This window comes from Hyla sarda, chromosome 11, assembly GCF_029499605.1.
Source record: "Hyla sarda isolate aHylSar1 chromosome 11, aHylSar1.hap1, whole genome shotgun sequence".
NCBI classification, from domain to species: Eukaryota; Metazoa; Chordata; class Amphibia; order Anura; family Hylidae; genus Hyla; species Hyla sarda.
Window position 1 is genome coordinate 36193721 of NC_079199.1, and position 16378 is coordinate 36210098.

Sequence of the window (16378 nt, forward strand, 5' to 3'; positions counted from 1 at the left end):
GCTGGGAGTTGTAGTTGTGCAACAACTGGAGGCACCCTGGTTGGGGAATCGCTGCTCTTTATATTTGTGCTTTCCTTGTGTATTCTGTGGAGTTGCAGAGCGTATGCTGGAAATTGTTGCAAATTTAGAGGGATATAAAAAAATCAAAAAAAAATCAAAAAAAATAAAAACTTTTTTTCCTGGAATATCAACTGGCTCCAGAAAGTTAAACAGATATATAAATTACTTCTATTAAAAAATCTTAATCCTTTCAATAATTATCAGCTGCTGAAGTTGAGTTGTTGTTTTCTGTCTGGCAACAGTGCTCTCTGCTGACATCTCTGCTTGTCTCGGGAACTGCACAGAGTAGAAGAAGTTTGCAATGGGATTTGCTTCTACTCTGGACAGTTCCCGAGACACGTGTCATCAGAGAGCACTTAGACAGAAAAGAACAACTCAACTTCATCAGCTCATAAGTACTGAAAGGATTAAGCTTTTTTAACAGAAGTCATTTACAAATCTGTTTAACTTTCTGGAGCCAGTTGATATATATATCTATGTAAAAAAGTTTTTTTCCTGCATAACCCCTTTAACTTATGCTTTGGACATGAGATATCCCTTTTCATTGCGGCTAATCCACGTCCAGGCCACCAGATGTAGAATCCATGCAATCATATCACTTTATTTCATTTTTATTTTTCCATGACAAGGACTTCAAATCCATGCCAGATAATTTCTTATCAGCTTAATATCTGATACGTCCCCTATCTGGGGACCATATATTAAATGGATTTTTGAGAACGGGGGCCGGTTTCGAAGATTGCTTGTGTCACCCTATGCATTGACACGATATGGCAGTATCTTCGGGTACAGTGCACCAAAAATTAAAAAAAATTTAAAAAGTCCCCATCGAAGCTCACAATGTGAAATATAGTAAAAAATAAAAAAAAATGTTTTTAAGATTTATATGTTGAACTTGAATTTTTTTTTAGTCTGTAAAATGATGCTATTTCCTATTATTGCAGTGATGATCATGTCAATTAATAGTGCAGTGTCAGTCCTTATATTTAGATGGCCGTACATGTTATACGTATGTTACATAGTTACATAGTTAGTATGGTCGAAAAAAGACATATGTCCATCAAGTTCAACCAGGGAATTAAGGGGTAGGGGTTTGGCGCGATATTGGGGAAGGGATGGGATTTTATATTTCTTCATAAGCATTAATGTTATTTTGTTCCATGAATGTATCTAATCCTGTTTTAAAGCTGTTAATTGTTCCTGCTGTGACCAGTTCCTGAGGTAGACCGTTCCATAAATTCACAGTCCTCACGGTAAAGAAGGCGTGTCGCCCCTTGAGACTAAACCTTTTCTTCTCCAGACGGAGGGAGTGCCCCCTCGTCCTTTGGGGGGGTTTAACCTGGAACAGTTTTTCTCCATATTTTTTGTATGGGCCATTTATATACTTATATATGTTTCTCATATCCCCCCTTAAACGTCTCTTCTCAAGACTAAACAATTGAAACTCCTTTAATCGCTCCTCATAGCTAAGATGTTCCATGCCCCATATTAGTTTAGTCGCGCGTCTCTGCACCCTTTCCAACTCCGCAGTGTCCCTTTTATGGACAGGTGCCCAAAACTGAACAGCATATTCCAGGTGAGGCCGTACCAATGCTTTATAAAGGGGGAGTATTATGTCCCTGTCCCTTGAGTCCATGCCTCTTTTGATACATGACAATATCCTGCCTGCTTTGGAAGTAGCAGCCTGACATTGCATGCTATTCTGTAGTCTGTGATCTACAAGTACACCCAGATCCTTCTCTAAGACATACGATGCATGCAGGTTATTAGTACCCAGATGCATAACTTTACATTTTTCCACATTGAACCTCATTTGCCAAGTGGATGCCCAGACACTTAGTCTATCCAAGTCATCTTGTAACTTATGCACATCCTCTATAGACTGTACCGTGCTACAAAGCTTAGTGTCATCTGCATGTGTGTATATATATATATATATATATATATATATATATATATATATATATATATAGGTAGGTAGATAGATATAGGTAGGTAGATAGATAGATAGATAGATAGATAGATTGATTTATTTTAGGGTCATATTAGTGCACAAAGAAAATCCATTTGACTTAATTTTTTTCCTATTTAGGGGCCCATTATATGTTCATCCTCATTGTCCCTACAGAATCTTTTTAATGTGCTATTCATGCAGATAAAGGTATATGGATTCTGTTGGCAGGAGAGGTCATAATTATAGGCAATGTGTAGTGTTCCCCCTTAAATGATGATCGCGGTATTAGTACAATGTACTCATCTGTGGGCCAGGACAGATCTTTTCTCCAGTAATTACATTTTCACCTATTGCTATTACAAGAGGCTAACATTTGGGCCCCTTGTCACAATTGGTTTCATGTTTTCTTTTTTCCCTGGCAGTAAGGACAGCGGGCGTCCTGTGTCTGTGCCGCTTCGCTGTATGCCATAATGGGCTGTAATTACTGAGTTTGCAGCACAATGCATGGATGTTTGTTTAAAGCTGAATAGCCTGCTCTGAATAGGCTCTTCTATTAAGTAAATAGAAGTTGCACAAAGCCGTATTATCAAAGATACCCTAGGGATGGCATTCCCCACACGTGTGTCGGTGAGAGGAAACAATTTTTGCGCCCAGACAGTCAGGAGTTGTCATTTTGTACATTTCACCCATTCTCATTACATGAGGACGCATTTGAAATTTGGTTGATTTTACTCTACTTTCAGAAAAAAAAGGTATTAAGTTTATATTGATGCATAATGAACATTGTAGTATAAATGTGACATCCAAATTATTTTTTTTGCCATTAGCCCTATTTGCAGCTTTTAATCCTATTATATTATCTTATTATTGGAGCCAAAGTGCGTTTAGTGTATTTGCAGTGTAGAAACTTTATTTCTGTCTTTAAAACCTTCAAGGTTGATACAGCTTAATGCCTCCGTGGTCTTAAAGGGTTTTTCTTGGAAGTAGATTTTAATAGTTGATGGCCAAATTCTGTCCGAGCATGCTGGAAGTTGTAGTTTTGCAATACCTGGAGGCCCCCTGGTTGGGAAACCCTGGGATAGACCTTCACTGTCTAATCTGTACCTCCAGGACAACCTACAGATTTAAACAAACATCCATGCATTGTGCTGCATTGTAGTTTTGCAACAGCTGGAGGGCTGCAGTTTGGAGATCACTGTGCAGTGGTCTCTAAACTGTAGCCCTCCAGATGTTGCAAAACTGCAAATTCCAGCATCTCCAAACAGCTGTCTTGGCATGCTGGGAGTTGTAGTTGCGTACCTCCAGCTGTTGCATAACTACATACTACATCTCCCAGCATGCCTTTCGGCGATCAGTACATGCTGGCAGTTGTAGTTTTGCAACAGCTGGAGGCACACTGGTTGGAAAACCTTCAGTTAGGTTCTGTTACCTAACTCAGTATTTTCCAACCAGTGTGCCTCCAGCTGTTGCAAAAGTACAACTCCCAGCATGTACAGTCTGTCAGTACATGCTGCGAGTTGTAGTTTTGAAACAGCTGGAGGTTTGCCAGGGTACATTCACACGGGCGGGTTTACAGTGAGTTTTCTGCTTCATGTTTGAGCTGTGGCAAAAAAAAATTCGCTGCAGAGCAAACTCCTAGCGGGAAGCTCACTGCAAACCTCTGCCAGTGCGAATGTACCCTAAAAACACTACATTAACACATAATAAAGGATAGCACACTACGTATACACCCCCTTACACTGTTCACCCCCCCCAATAAAAATGAAAAACGTATTGTACGGCAGTGTTTCCAAAACAGTGCCTCCAGCTGTTGCAAAACAACAACTCCCAGCATTTCCGGACAGCTACTGACTGTCCAGGCATTCTGGGAGTTTAGCAACAGCTGGAGGCACCCTGTTTTGGAATCACTGGCGTAGACTACCCCTATGTCCACCCTTATGCAATCCCTAATTTAGTCCTCAAATGCGCATGGCGCTCTCTCACTTCGGAGCCCTGTCGTATTTCAAGGTAACAGTTTAGGGCCACATATGGAGTATTTCCGTACTCGGGAGAAATTGCACTACAAATTTTGGGGGGCTTTTTCCTCCTTTTACCCCTTATGAAAAGGAAAAGTTGGGGGCTACACCAGCCTGTTAGTGTAAAAAAAAAAAAAAAAAAACAACAACAACAAAAAAAATAACATTTTACACATGCTGGTGTTCCCCCCATACTTTTTATTTTCACAAGCGGTAAAAGGGAAAAAAAAAGACCCCCAAAATTTGTAACGCAATTTCTCCTGAGTACGGAAACACCCCATATGTGGGCATAAAATGCTCTGCGGACGCACAACAAGGCTCAGTGAGAGCGCCATGTACATTTGAGGCCTAAATCGGTGATTTGCACAGGGGTGGCTGATTTTACAGCGGTTCCTGATTTTACAGCGGTTCTGACATAAATGCAAAAATAAAAAAATACCGACATGTGACCCCATTTTGGAAACTACACCCCTCACGGAATGTAACAAGGGGTATAGTAACACTCCACAGGTGTTTGACGAATTTTCATTAAAGTTGGATGGGAAAATGAAAAAAAAAAAAAATTCACTAAAATGCTGGTGTTACCCTAATTTTTTATTCACAAGGGGAAATAGGAAAAAAAAGCCCCCCAAAATTTGTAACCCCATTCTTTCTGAGCATATAAATTCCCCATATGTGGATATAAAGTGCTCTGCGGGCGCACTACAATGCTCAGAAGAGGAGGAGCACCATTGGGATTTTGAATAGAAAATTTGTCCGGAATTGAAGGCCACATGTGTTTACAAAGCCCCCATAGTGCCAGAACAATGGACCCCCCCCCCCACATGTGACCCTATTTTGGAAACTACACCCCTGTCACGTAATGTAATAAGGGGTACAGTGAGCATTTACGCCCCACAGGTGTCTGACAGATTTTTGGAACAGTGGTCTGTGAAAAAGAAAAAGAAAATTTTTCATTTGCACAGCCCACTGTTCCAAAGATCTGTCAAACGCCAGTGGGGTGTAAATGCTCACTGCACTCCATATTAAATTCTGTCCACTGTTCTGGCACCACGGGGGGGCTTTGTAAATGCACATGGCCCCTGACTTCCATTCCAAACAAATTCTCTCTCCAAAAGATCAATGGAGCGCCTTCTCTACTGAGCATTGTAGTGCGCCAGCAGAGCACTTGACGTCCACGCAAATTTTGGGGGTCATTTTCTCCTATTACCCCTTGATAAAATGTAAAATTTGGGGGGAAAAATGCATTTTAGTGAAAACATTTTTTTTTCATTTACACATCCAACTTTAACAAAAAGTCATCAAACACCTGTGAGGTGTTAAGGCTCACTGTACCCCTTGTTACATTCCTTAAAGGGGTACTCCGGTGGAAAAACAATTTTTTTTTTCTTTTTTAAATCAACTGGTGCCAGAAAGTTAAACATATTTGTAAATTACTTCTATTAAAAAATCTTAATCCTTCCTATATTTATTAGCTGCTTAATACTACAGAGGAAATTATTTTCTTTTTGGAATGCTCTCTGATGACATCACGAACACACTGCTGTCTGCTGACGTTATTATAATAATAATAAGTCTTTATTTATTGTTGTCCTTAGTGGGATTTGATCCCAAGGCCCCAGCACTGCAAGGCAGCAGTGCTAACCACTAAGCCACCATGCTGCCCTTAGCATACATCTGCTATGCACGGTTGCTAAAATGGAGAGAGATGTCGGCAGAGAGCACTGTGGTCGTGATGTCTTCAGTGTTCCAAAAAGAAAGGAATTTCCTCTGTAGCATTCAGCAGCTAATAAGTACTGGAAGGATTAAGATTTTTTAATAGAAGTAATTTACAAATATGTTTAACTTTCTGGCACCAGTTGATTTAAAAAAGAAAAAAAAAAAAAGTTTTTCCACCGGAGTACCCCTTTAATGGGTGTAGTTTCCAAAACAGTATGCCATGTGTTTTTTTTTTTTTTTTTTGCTGGCACCATAGGGGTTTCCTAAATGCGACGTGCCCCCCAAAAACCATTACAGCTAAATTTGCTTTCCAAAAGCCAAATGTGACTCCTTCTCTTCTGAGCATTGTAGTTCGCCCGCAGAGCATTTTATGTCCTAACATGGGGTATTTCCATACTCAGAAAAGATGGTGTTACAATTTGGGGGGGCATTTTCTCCCATTATCCTTTGTAAAAATTGTAAATTTGGGGGGGAAAACTGCACTTTAGGGAAAAAAAAATTTCATTTACACATACGACTTTAACGAAAAATCGTCAAACACCTGTGGGGTGTTAAGTCTCACTGGACCCCTTGTTACGTGTCTTGAGGGGTGTAGTTTCCAAAATGATATTCCATGTGGGGGTTTTCTGCTGTTCTGGCACCGTAGGGGCTTCCTAAATGCGACATGCCCCCCAAAAACCATTTCAGCAAAATTCACTCTCCAAAATCCCATTGTTGCTCCTTCCCTTCTGAGCCCTGTACTGCGACCGCCGAACACATATTCCTACACATATGAGGTATTTCCTTACTCGAGAGAAATTGGGTTACAAATTTTTCTCCTATTACCCCTTGTAAAAATTCAAAAACTGGGTCTACAAGAACATGCGAGTGTAAAAAATGAAGATTTTGAATTTTTTCCTTCACTTTGCTGCTATTCCTGTGAAACACCTAAAGGGTTAACACACTTGCTGAATGTCATGTTGGATACTTTGAGGAGTGCAGTTTTTATAATGGGGTCATTTATGGGGTATTTCTAACATGAAGGCTCTTCAAATCCACTTAAAAACTGAACTGGTCCCTGAAAAATTCAGATTTTGAAAATTTTGTGAAAAATTGGAAAATTGCTGCTGAACTATGAAGCCCTCTGATGTCTTCCAAAAGTAAAAACATGTCAACTTTATGATGCAAACATAAAGTAGACATGTTGTATATGTGAATCAATATGTAATTTATTTGGAATGTCTGTTTTCCTTACAAGCAGAGAGCTTCAAAGTTAGAAAAATTCGAAATTTTCAATTTTTTTTCAGCAAATTTTTGAATTTTTCACCCAAGAAATTATGCAAGTATCGACAAAAAATTTCCACTAACATGAAGTAGAATATGTCACGAAAAAACAATCTGGGAATCAGAATGAAAAGTGACAGTGGTCATATGTGCAAGAAATGGCCTGGTCCTTAAGGTGAAAATGGGCTGATTCCTTAAGGGGTTAAGCTACGGCCTAGCTTGGGGCACGGTCTGAGCTTACTGACGTCACCGCTGCTGTTCTCTAGCAGCAGGACCCAGCAGGGAGCAGCAGCCGTGGTCACTTAGCTCCGCCCATACCCCTACCGCTGCTGCTCTCTGCTGGGTCTCGCAGCAGCAGTGACATCACTAAGCTCCGCCCGTGCCCCAAGTCGGGTGCCCGGAGCTGGAGCTAACGGCCAAGATTACTGGAGATTCCCGCCAGGGAACGGGACAAGGTGAAGACCGTTGTGATTAGTGTCACCTGCACTACCTGTGGGTACCGACAGGTAGTGCAGGTGACACTGGTGACAGATTTCCTTTAAAGGGGTACTCCGCCCCTAAACATCTTATCCCCTATCCAAAGTATAGGGGATAAGATGTCTGATCGCAGGGGTCCCGCCGTTGGGGACCCCAGTGATCTCTTCTGCGGCACCCCAGACATCCAGTGCACAGAGTGAACTTTGCTCCATGCCAGATAACTGGTGATGCGGGGCAGAGGCTCGTGATGTCACGGCCACGTCCCCTCAATGCAAGTCTATGGGAGGGGGTGTAACAGACGTCACGAGACTTGCATTTAGGGGGCGTGGCTGTGACGTCACGAGCTTCCGACACTGCACCCAATGCTCTAAACGAACGCCGGGGGCAGCAGGGAGATCGTGTGGGGTCCTGCCACTGGTCAGACATCTTATGCCCTATCCTTTGAATAGGTGATAAGATGTCTAGGGGCGGAGTACCCTTTTAACCCCCTCAAATGTGTCAGCAAGAGTTGCCTTATTTATATAGGGAAGCAGTCTATCTCTGGATTCCCTCCATGAATTAAAGGGAGAAAGCTGCTGCCCGACACCTCTGGTAGTTGATTGTCTTCCAGGGCACAAAAGCATCAGACGGTTAAAATTCAACATAGCCAATTTTTCTCTTTCCCCGATATCTGCTGTCGGGACAGTCAGGAGGCCCCATACACTAATCTGTGAGTTTTGGGGACGCAGATCTAACGTGTATGACCAGCTCAAAATAATTCTGCCACGTGGAAAACTTGCACCAAATGAGCAACATTGTCTAATACTGCTCCCTTTACACTAGAGCCGTGCATTGGGATTGGGATCCCGCAGGACCCAACCCAAAAGGTGTGGGCCTTCAGGTGCTATGCCTGCGGGTCCCACAAATCCTGCACAATCCCTCACAGCTGCAGCCTCTTTAAGTCTCCAATCCAAATCCCATCATGCTCTGCTCAGCTTTAGTCTCGAACCACAGTCACACACTGCTATACACATGGGGGGTATGTGCAGAGCATTGCACCTTAATGTCTGTACATTCCTATATAAGGCATAGAAGGGATATAGAGCATTTGTACCCCCCTCCCCACCCCTCATAGGAATGTACAGACACTAGGGGGCAATGCTCTGCATCCTCATATATATTCCTGTATACCTGTACGTTCCTATATGAGGGTGCAGGGCATTGTACCCTAGTGTCCGTACATTCTTATGTTAGCCAAAGCGGAAGGGATTGGACACGCATGTTAGCCGGATTAGACACACATTTTGCGGGATTGCAGCGAACACTTTGCGTGAGCGGGCAGAAAATCATCAGGAGCGGGATTAGAAGAACAGTCTCGTGGAGGGCTCAAACTCACACCTCCATTCATGCTTCTTGTTGCTTTAATTTTACAAAAAAATTACTTTATTGCAGTCCTGAGGTGTCAAAGAGGCATGACCTTGGTCTGTTGTGCCCTCAGGCTGCACCACTTCTCTGCGCCACACTGCATAAACTGCGCATGTGCTAGATTTTAACAAAGCTCTGCCTTGCCTATCAAACTGAGAGCAGACTAGAGCAGAGAGCTGTTGTAGCCTGAGGGCACGGCCACAGCAAGGCCACGCCTCTTTGACACCTCAGGGCTGCAATATAAATTTTATATTACCTAAGCATTAAAATTAGTCAAATCTGCCCTACTGAGTTATAAGAGTTTTATTGATTATTTTTCCTAGAAAAAGTGACACCTACAAGAGTGGGTTGCTACACAGATGTCTATCAATGTAGAGCTGTGTTTCTCAACCAGGGTGACTCCAGCTGTTGCAAAACTACAACTCACTTCACCTTACCCCCCCCCCCCCCCCCCCCCCGGCCTCCGACCGATAGGTGCTCTTACAGCACGCTGCATCACCGCTCCTGTTTAGTTTGCAGCTCCCTGCGCTCACAGTCACTCCTGGCTGCACACCGCTGCTGGCTTAGTGCAGCAGTGCGTCGACTTGCCGGGGCGCGCATTTTACTGCTTAGCCACTGGCACAGAGTGTCGGTGGTGCTTGTCGCAGCCTGCAGATCCTTTCTGCAGCTGCGACCCCCCCCCCCCTTCGCTCCAGCAGTGAGGAGCATCGCTTTCCTGGAGGGTGGGCCCTTTTCCCAGGGTGTCTCACAGGACACCTGCAGTTCCTCTCTTCTCCCATCCTGACAGGCAAGGATCGCAATTTCTCAGAGTTTAGCTCCGCCCTTTTCCTCCTGTAGCGTGTCCAGGCTTGGGCTCTGGTATTAATGCCGGGAATTTAAGAAAAAATAAATAAATAAAAAATTGTCTGGTCTGATCTCTTTGACTGGAAAACGCCCTCTAGTGGCTGTTAACGTTATTGTGTTTTTGTGCCTCCCTCTGTAGCGGCTCATAGCTGTTACAGTTTTTGCCTGTAATATCTGTTTTTATCAGATTAATATCTGCTGGGTCCTTTTCTGGGACTGTATATGGGGTCCGCCTTTTTTTCCAGATAGCGCTATCAGCACAATGTTTTTTGCCCTATTCCTTTGCCATACCAAATTCTGCAGAGTTCTCACTCTATGATGGAGCATATACGAACCGTGGTGGCGGGCCGTTACGCGGTCCCTGGAGATTCCAGAGTTACATTCCATGACTGGTTTCCCCTTTCCCTGCGTACCATACCATGTTTACTGTGCCCAAGGCCGGTCCTAGTCCCTCCCCATCGGGGTGCCCAAGGCCGGTCCTAGTCCCTCCCCATCGGGGTACGGCTCCGCTGCGGTGCCCTTACAGGGCTTTTGCGTTCCTGGTGGACGCCTAGGGCCTTTTCAGGGTTCTTCCTCCGACGGTCATCCATCAGGGGAGGGTTTTTGGCGCTTGCATACACTATGATTCCCTCCTCCACAGGTCAACGATCTCATATCTGCCGCATCTGTGGTTGACATTCTGGTACCCCTCGGCCAGTGCGAGGTGTCCAACGGAGTGACTTGTTGCATACTATGGACCCATACCAGTAAGTCAGAAAGTGGTCTGCGTGGTTCCTCCACCGCCTGTCATTTCTCACATGCCTGATGTCTCTGTGGCTGGAGGTCCGGTACCCTACTAACGTTGCGCGGTGTCCGAAGAAGTGCCCTGATGTGTCCTATGGACCCTATACAGGGCGATGGGCATACCATCCATGGCTCCTCAGAATCCCCCGATCTGCCACGGTGGCGGGGATTCTATCCATGGCTCCTAGGCCTCCCCATCCTCCCATATGCAACCAAGGGGGCACAGTGATCGGCGATATGACTATTATTCCTTTATCACCAGCACCTGGAGGTGTACTCGTTTGGCCAGACTGTTGTCTGCACGGTTTCCGACTCATTCGGTCTCCCATCCCTGGGCGGCCGCATGTATGGCTGGGGTTTCCAATATCTCACTGCTGGTGGGAGAGATCTGGAAGAGGGTCCCCTGCAGGTACACAGGGCTGACCTCAGTCAGTCAGACTTTCTTCTGCTTGAGGGTCGCCCATCAGATCGGCCGCACTCCAGTACCCCACTTTTGGTGGGAGGGTTCTCAAAAGTGGCTCTGTGCATTAAGGAACCCTATACCAGTCAACCAGGCAGTGGTCTGCGTGGTTTACTACTACGTCGGGTCAGCTACCATACACTTCCCACATCTTGGCGGAAGTTCAGGTATCCCACTGCCAAGCTGGAGTTCTGTGCAATGGACCCCATGTTGCTCCATTGGGCCTTTCACAATGCACCACGTAGTGGTTTGCATGGTTCCCTACTTTCCCAGGTCCCTCTCCACAGGCATGCTGCTATCACGGATAAGGGCTGGTAAGCCACTTTCAGTGTGTGGTTCCCAGGACAGGACCGGTGTGTCCACGGTCCCTATGCCAATTAGCCAGACTTTCTGCATGTTTTTTTCATCCACCAGGTCACCTTCCCCATTCCTGCCGCTCCAGCAGAAGAAGTCCGGTGACTCACTTTCAGTGTGAAATTCCAAACAAGTGGCTCTTCGGATACATTTGACCTTTCTACCAGTAAGTCAGACTGTGTCTGCATATTTTCTGCACCTCTTTCTTCCTTCATCACTTAAGTCTGCAACTGCAGTTCTGGTGTGTAGCACCATTAAGAGATGGCGTGTGGGTGTTTCCTGCAGGTTCTATGGACCTCGCAGCAGCACTCTTGGTTCCCCTTTCTAACAGCGTAACGTTAGTCTTCTCAGGGCATGGTTGTGGCACGTTGTTGATTGCTGAGACTAGTTTCCATGCTTCCGGACATTTGGATGTCTCTGGTTCCCTTCGTGGTGGCAGTCTTGGTACCCCTCTACTATCATGAGGTACCCATGTCTGTGTCCCTACATATGCTCTGGACACCCTACTCATGTAGAGCCTTCCTCCCCTCCCTGCTGGGGTGACGTCCTGTTCTGCAGCTGCGGTTTCTTCCCGCTGTTCAGCCTGTGTTGCGTCCTCTCCAAGTCCGCTCTTCTCCCTGGGTGCTCACACTGTGTCCCTCGGACAGTGTTTTTTTGGCACCTACAGCTTTTTGGTTCAGTTCTTCTGCACCGTGCCTCTCCGGAGACGTTTCCCGTCTCTCTTTTCCAGAATTTTCTGGTCTTCACCTTGACTGACTCGCCTTCGACTCTCCCTGGCGTTTTCTCGCCAGGTTCTCTGGTTTCGGTTGGTCCTCTGTATGGGGTTATCTTGTCGTTCCCTTTTTTTTCCCCCCAACCAGGCTCTCTCTCTCTGTCTAGTTTTGTGCTTCTTGGAGTTGGTTTCCTACTTCCTTCCAGGTTGGTTCGGCCCATCGGGTCTCCGCATTGCCCCTTCTTGTCTCTCTCTGTGGCCTGTTGGTTTAGATTCTCTTCTAAGGACGGTCCCTTCCTTGGCGTCCTGCCGGACGCTCTGTTCCAGGCCTCTGTTGCCTTTTAGCCCAGGGTCTCATCCACGAGACGTACGGACGGCTGGGGTTCAGTCTCCGGACTGACTCCCTTCCTCTGGTGTTGTTCTTCCCACCCCAGGGACTGCTTTGGTACATCCCATGGTCTCTGTGTCCCCCAATGAAGAGCAACCGAGAAAAGGAGATTTTTTTTTGTACTCCCGTAAAATCTCTTTCTCGTAGCCTTCATTGGGGGACACAGCACTCACCCACGACTTCATTCTTGTCCAGATAGCCTTTTCTGGTTGTTGAGTGTTTCTTCAGGATTCCTTTCTGGGGTCCTTTTGGACTTGTCTCTTGGTTGGCTTCTCCTACTGCTTTGTGACAAAGCTGATTACCTCGCTTCCAGTGGGCAGGTATATCCTGCTGGGAGGAGCCTACTTTTTTTCCTAGTGTTAGCGCCTCCTAGTGGCAAGAGCATATACCCATGGTCTCTGTGTCCCCCAATGAAGGCTACGAGAGATTTTACGGTGAGTACAAAAAAAATCTCCTGTTTAAAATATACCTTTTTAATAGAGCTTTCTAAAATGCAAATAAACTATTGTGCTCATTCGTACCAAGAGTATAGATATAGATAAACCAAAAATTAGGGTGCTAAAAAATGGCAGGCAAAAATTGGCAAACAAGTTATCTTTAACAACTGTTCCGGCATGCAACCATATAGAGCTGTATGGTTCAGTCATCACCAATAGACAATTTCCCTCCCAACGCCTTTCTATCGCCAGTAATGCAGACATCCTCAGGGGATAAACCAATAATGGTATATATAGTTAAGGACCACAGGGCTAGGTACAACAATCCCTATTGGTACTTAGTAAACATGTTAACCCCTTCAGGACGGAGCCCATTTTGGCCTTAAGGACCGGAGCGTTTTTTGCACATCTGACCACTGTCACTTTAATCATTAATAACTCTGGAATGCTTTTAGTTATCATTCTGATTCCGAGATTGTTTTTTCGTGACATATTCTACTTTAACATAGTGGTAAATTTTTGTCGATACTTGCATCCTTTCTTGGTGAAAAATCCGTAAATTTGATGAAAAATTTGAAAATTTAGCATTTTTCTAACTTTGAAGCTTTCTGCTTGTAAGGAAAATGGATATTACGAATACATTTTTTTTTTGTTCACATATACAATATGTCTACTTTATGTTTGCATCATAAAATTGACGTGTTTTTACTTTTGGAAGACACCAGAGGGCTTCAACGGTCAGCAGCAATTTTCCGATTTTTCACAAAATTTTCAAACTCAGTATTTTTCAGGGACCAGTTCAGGTTTGAAGTGGATTTGAAGGGTCTTCATATTAGAAATACCCCATAAATGACCCCATTATAAAAACTACACCCCCCAAAGTATTCAAAATGACATTCAGTAAGTGTTTTAACCCTTTAGGTGTTTCACACGAATAGCAGCAAAGTGAAGGAGAAAATTCACAATCTTCATTTTTTACACTTGCATGTTCTTGTAGACCCAATTTTAGAATTTTTACAAGGGGTAAAAGGACAAAATTTTTACTTGTATTTGTAGCCCAATTTCTCTCGAGTAAGCACATACCTCATATGTCTATGTAAAATGTTCGGCGGGCGCAGTAGAGGGCTCAGAAGGGAAGGAGCGACAAGGGGATTTTGGAGAGTACGTTTTTCTGAAATGGTTTTTGGGGGGCATGTTACCTTTAGGAAGCCCTTATGGTGCCAGAACAGCAAAAAAAACCCACATGGCATACCATTTTGGAAACTAGACCCCTCGGGGAATGTAACATGGGATAAAGTGAACCTTAATACCCCACAGGTGTTTCACGACTTTTGCAAATGTAAAAAAAAAAAAAAAATTTTACCTAAAATGCTTGTTTTCCCAAAAAATTTTTATTTTTAAAAAGGGTAATAGCAGAAAATACCCCTAAAAATTTGAAGCCCAATTTCTCCCGATTCAGAAAACACCCCATATGGGGGTGAAAAGTGCTCTGCTGGCGCACTACAGGTCTCAGAAGAGAAGGAGTCACATTTGGCTTTTTGAAAGCGAATTTTGCTCTGGGGGCATGCCGCATTTAGGAAGCCCCTATGGTGCCAGGATAGCAAAAAAAACCCCACATGGCATACCATTTTGGAAACTAGACCCCTCGGGGAACGTAACAAGGGGTTAAGTGAACCTTTATACCCCACAGGTGTTTCACGACTTTTGCATATGTAAAAATTTTTATTTTTTTTTTACCTAAAATGCTTGTTTTCCCCAAAATTTTACATTTTTAAAAAGGGTAAAAGCAGAAAATACCCCCCAAAATTTGTAACACAATTTCTCCCGAGTACGGCGATACCCCATATGTGGCCCTAAACTGTTGCCTTGAAATACGACAGGGCTCCAAAGTGAGAGCGCCATGCGCATTTGAGGCCTAAATTAGGGATTGCATAGGGGTGGACATAGGGGTATTCTACGCCAGTGATTCCCAAACAGGGTGCCTCCAGCTGTTGCAAAACTCCCAGCATGCCTGGACAGTCAACGGCTGTCCGACAATACTGGGAGTTGTTTTGCAACAGCTGGAGGCTCCGTTCTGGAAACAGTGGCGTACCAGACGTTTTTCATTTTTATTGGGGAGGGGAGGGGGGCTGTGTAGGGGTATGTGTATATGTAGTGTTTTTTACTTTTTATTTTATTTTTTGTGGTAGTGTAGTGTAGTGTTTTTAGGGTACAGTCGCACGGGCGGGGGTTCACAGTAGTTTCTCGCTGGCAATTTGAGCTGCAGCAGAAAGTTTGCGGCAGCTCAAATTTGCAGCCAGATACTTACTGTAATCCTCCGCCCATGTGAGTGTACCCTGTACGTTCACATTGGGGGGGGGGACATCCAGCTGTTGCATAACTACAACTCCCAGCATGCCCGTTGGCTGTCGGTGACTGCTGAGAGTTGTAGTTTTGCAACAACTGTAGGCACACTGGTTATGTATCACTGAGTTTGTGACCTAACTCAGTGTTTCACAACCAGTGTGCCTCCAGCTGTTGCAAAACTACAACTCCCAGCATGTACGGTGCATGGTGTAAGGTGACTGCTGAGAGTTGTAGTTTGCAACAGCTGGAGGCACACCGGTCGTGAAACACTGAGTTAGGTAAAAAAAAAACTCTTGAGTTTCACAACCAGTGTGCCTTCAGCTGTTGCAAAACTACAACTCTCAGCAGTCACCGACAGCCAACGGGCATGCTGGGAGTTGTAGTTATGCAACCAGCAGATGCACCACTACAACTCCCAGCATGCACTTTAGCTGTTTGTGCAAGCTGGGAGTTGTAGTTAGACAACAGCTGAAGGTACACTTTTCCATAGAAATAATGTGCCTCCAGCTGTTGCAAAACCATAAGTCCCAGCATGCCCATAAGGGAATGCTGGGAGTTGTGGTGGTCTGCCTCCTGCTGTTGCATAACTACAGCTCCCAGCATGCCCTTTTTGCATGCTGGGAGCTGTTGCTAAGCAACAGCAGGAGGCTGTAACTCACCTCCTGCTGTTGCTTCATCGCTGGACTGTCCCTCGCCGCCGCAGCTGCTCCTGGGGCCCCGATCCCAACAGGGGCGCCGGGGATCGGGGTCCCCAGCACCGGGGGTCGTCTTCCCGCACCCGCTCACGCCCTCCGGAAGAGGGGCGGAGCGGGTGCGGGAGTGACACCCGCAGCAGGCGCCCTGATTGGTCGGCCGGTAATCCGGCCGACGAATCAGGGCGATCGTGAGGTGGCATCAGTGCCACCTCACCCCTGCAGGCTCTGGCTGTTCGGGGCCGTCAGAGACGGCCCCGAACAGCCAGTAATTCCGGGTCACCGGGTCACCGGAGACCCGATTGACCCGGAATCGCCGCAGATCGCTGGACTGAATTGTCCAGCGATCTGCGGCGATCGCCGACATGGGGGGGCATAATGACCCCCCTGGGCGATATGCCGGGATGCCTGCTGAACGATTTCAGCAGGCATCCGGCTCCGGTCCCCAACCGGCTAGCGGTGGGGGCCGGA

At 45.3% G+C, this 16378-nt stretch overlaps 1 protein-coding gene and 1 non-coding gene across 5 annotated transcripts in view; both read left to right on the forward strand.

Moving 5' to 3' along the window:
* RALGAPA1 (Ral GTPase activating protein catalytic subunit alpha 1) overlaps positions 1 to 16378 on the forward strand; it is a 235941-nt gene that overhangs the window by 151790 nt on the left and 67773 nt on the right. The gene's annotated exons all lie outside the window — the stretch shown is intronic.
* On the forward strand, positions 663 to 862 carry LOC130296020 (U2 spliceosomal RNA). The gene has a single exon (XR_008849109.1). It is a non-coding gene; the product is annotated as a U2 spliceosomal RNA (small nuclear RNA).